This window comes from Petaurus breviceps, unplaced genomic scaffold (assembly GCF_028583685.1).
Source record: "Petaurus breviceps papuanus isolate PSGF00001 unplaced genomic scaffold, PetGlider_PUasm1.0 185, whole genome shotgun sequence".
NCBI classification, from domain to species: Eukaryota; Metazoa; Chordata; class Mammalia; order Diprotodontia; family Petauridae; genus Petaurus; species Petaurus breviceps.
This window is the reverse complement of record NW_027185797.1, coordinates 38,217,541-38,221,407: the sequence shown is the minus strand read 5'-3', so window position 1 is coordinate 38,221,407 and position 3,867 is coordinate 38,217,541.

Genomic DNA, 3,867 nt, shown 5'->3' with positions numbered 1-3,867 from the left:
TGTGTGTGTGTGTGTGTGTGTGTGTCTGTCCCCTCCTGAAACAAACTTTCAAATACTTAAAGGGATAGTCAAATGCTGGTCTTCTTTTTCTCCAGGTTAAACATTCTTATTATTTGTCCCACTGGGTGGTATTAAATCCTTTCCTCTACTCCTCTCCCCCTTCTGGTCACCCTCTTCTTCTTTAAAAAAATTATTTATTTTTAGTTTTCAACATTCACTTTAATAAGATTTTGAGTTCTAAATTGCCTCCCTCTCTTCCTCCTTCCCCAAGGTGGCATGCAATCTGATATAGGCTATGCATGTATGATCATATTAAACGTTAAGTCATGTTGTGAAAAAAGGATCAGGACAAAAATGGAAAACCATGAGAAAGAAAAAAAGCAAAAACAAAGAAAAGAGCAAATAGTCTGCTTCGACATGCATTCCTACTCCATAGTTCTTTCTCTGGATGTTACAGAATTTCCATCATGAGTCTTTTGGAGTTATCTTACATCCTTGCATTTCTGAGAAGAGTCAAGTTGATCATTACACACTGTGGCTGTTACTGTGTACAGTGTTCTCCTGGTCCTGTTCGCTTCACTCAGCATCAGTTCATTTAAGTCTTTCCAGTTTTTTCTGGCCTGTCTGTTTATCATTTCTTATGAAACAATAGAATTCCCTCACATCCAGATACCACAACCTGTTCAGCCATTGCCTACTTAATGGGCATCCCCTCCACTTCCAGCTCTTTGCCACCACAAAAAGAGCTGCTAGAAATATTCTTGTACATGTGGGTCCTTTTCCCTTCTTATGATCTGTCACCGTCTTCTTGGCCCAGTGCCCAGAACAGCATGCACTCTTGCAGATGTGACTTGCCTGATGGTGACTGCAATGGGACCCACATTGCCTTCCTGCTCCCGTCCTCTTCTTAGTGAATGCTAAAGGTCACATGAACCCTTGTGTCTTCCCTGCCACATTGCTGGCTTCCATTAAGCTTGAAGCCCACTAGTACCCCCAGATCCTTTCCCTGAACATTTATTTAACCACGCCTCTGCCATCTTGTACTATCAAGTTTTTACAGCTCATTTATTCTTCTTACTAAATTTCAACCATTCGGGTCTGTCAATGCCTTTTGGTTTCCTGACTCTGTTATCCTACAGCTTAGGTATTCTTCCCAGTCTTGGGTCACCTGTAAATCAATGAGCATGCCATTTGGGCATTCATTCACATTATTAATCAAAATCTTGAATGACACAGGGCAAAAGACAGATCCCTGTGACACTCCACTACAGACCTCCTTTTACACTGCCCTTGATATGTTAACTTTAGGGGTCTGGTCATTTAACTAGTCTTAAATTAATTGAATTGTACTAGCCATTATCTCGTCATTTGATTTGCCAAAAGACTATGAGGGACTTTGTCAAATGCCTAGATGAAATATTCTGACATTCCTCTGATCTATCAGCAAGGTCCAAAAAAAAAAAAAAAGGAAGCATGTCTAGTCTGATGTGATTTGTTCTTGATGAACACATGATGACTCCTCTTCAGCACAGCTTTCCCTTCCAAGTGTTCACTCCAGAATAAACTCCTTGGGGGTACTAGACATTTTATTTTCTACCCTGGGTTCTGAGCTAGCATCATTCCTGATCAGAGAGCATCAAATTCACTTGAATTCATTCACCATTCCTTTGGGGATAGTTTGGTTCCTAAAAATCAGGAGTCTTTGCTCTTATCTGGTGCTGTGGTAATTCCTCCTTCCTCCCCCCCTCTCCCCGAACCATTCTTCATGACCCTTCATCAAAAATGGCTCTTCCTGTACCTGGAGATCTAGTTTGCTTAGGGTTGATGACTTGAGCTCCCTGAGAGCATTGAGGTATTTATTGTCTTACCCTCTCCTCCTCTGTCTTGCATTTCCACTCCCTGGTGGCCAATTTTGTTCTGTCCTTACCCATCTGAAGATCATTCTGCTTGGTCAGGAAAACAGAAGCAAAATAAAGGTCTGAGTAGTTCTGCCTTCTCTCCATTGCTCGTTTGCTTCCATAGTCACATCCACCCTGAACAGTGCTCTTATCTCCTTTTAGTCTTCCTGTTACTGCTGTGCTTAGCACGCAGAAAATGTATAACAAAAGCTCATTGACTCGACTTGACTTGCCCCCATAAGTTTTTTTTCAAAAAGTTTTCTGAATTGTCCTTGGCATTTACTGCCAACCTCAGATAACTCCGAACTTTAGTCATCCTTAAAAGGGGAGGGGGTTTACCTGGAGAAGAGAAAGGGAAGGAAAAGAGTGGGAGGGAAAGGGGAGACAGAGGATCAAAGAAGGCATGGGAAGAGAGTTGGGGGAGCCCTGGTAGAAGGGGAGATGAAAAGAGATGAAGGAGATGAGGAGAAAGAGGGAAAGAATTGGGGGGAGAGAGAGGCAGATTAAGAGATGAAGAGAGTTAGAGAGAAATCAGGGGACATGGGGGCATTGGGTATATGGAGAGAAATAGGAAATATGTGGCAACAGGGAGATATGAGGAAGATATAGGGAGATGGGGGAATACAAAACATGTGAGGAGACAGAAAGATGGGGAGGTGGGGAAAGATGTAGAAGGACAAGGAGAGATGGCAAATATGGGGGGAGGGAGAGACGGGGAGATGGAGAAAGACATGGGGACATAGGGAGAGATGGGATATGGAGGAAGGGAGAGGTGGGGAGATAAAGGAAGATGCGGGGACATAGGGAGAGATGGGACATGGGGGAAGATGTAAGAGATGACGGATGAGAGGAGGCTGGAAGATTAGGAAGGAGCTGGTGAATTCCTTTCCACATTTCCAGCCTCCCCTCTCCCCAGAGACAGGAAGAAATGCAGCAGACGGGGCAATAGAGGACGGGGTCCTGGAGACAGAGACGCAGAAGAGGAGGCTGGGAAGGGGGTTCGGGTGGGGGACTAATAACGGGAATCGGGTGGGGCAGCCGCTCCTGCCATGACCTCAGGCCTAGGGGGCCCAGCCCAGTACTGACGTCAGCCCCCAACTACAAATGCCCCCCCCCAGCAGATTAGGCAAAGGAGAGGGAGAGAGAGACAGGATCTGGAAGGGCAGGCAAGAGGAGCCCAAGGACCATGGGACAGGTGTGTTTGTGAATGTGTGTGTCTGTACGAGAGCTGCCACACGCCATGTGTGTGTGCGAGCAGAGGTATCAGAGTGTCTGTCTCTGTGCCCAAGGGTCTGTATGGATTGGACAGTGGGTGTGAGGGGGGTTTGCTGAGTGTGTGTCGTAGTTCTGGTACACTTGAACTGGCTCAAGGGTGCTGTCGATATCACTGTGGGAATAGTTGTTGGGGTGTGTGTGTGTGTGTGTGTGTGTGTGAGTAATGTAAGCATGGTAAGAGGGGGAGAGGGCAGTGCCTCAGTTTCCCTTCATGTCTGGGGAAATGAGATATCATGGAGACTGAAAGATAGGCCAGGAACATTATCGGCAGGAGAGCCAATGGACTGAAGTGCGGGGAAGGTTAGGCTGGGTCGAGCCTGAGTTGAGGCACACAGATGGACAGACGCTGAGCTCACTGATGACCATGGACCAGGCTCCTGCCTCTTGGAGCAGACATCACAAAATCAGTCCACCCCCTTTTCTCCCTGGGTCCCTCTTCTGTGTCCAGTTTCTCTAGGCTGGGGTAAGGGATGACAGACAGGAAGGAGGAGACTGGGGTCTTGCCCTTGGGGAGCCTGTCTGAGAAAACAGGAGGACACACACACACACACAGTCAGACGAACTCTACAGGGCTCCCTGGGCTGGTCCCTTTCCTTTCCTGGCTGGGCCTCAGTTTCCTTCAGTGATATTGGATGTGGGGAGGCCTGGATGATTCCTGAGATGCAATATTCATCTTCTCCTCTCTTTGTTGCAG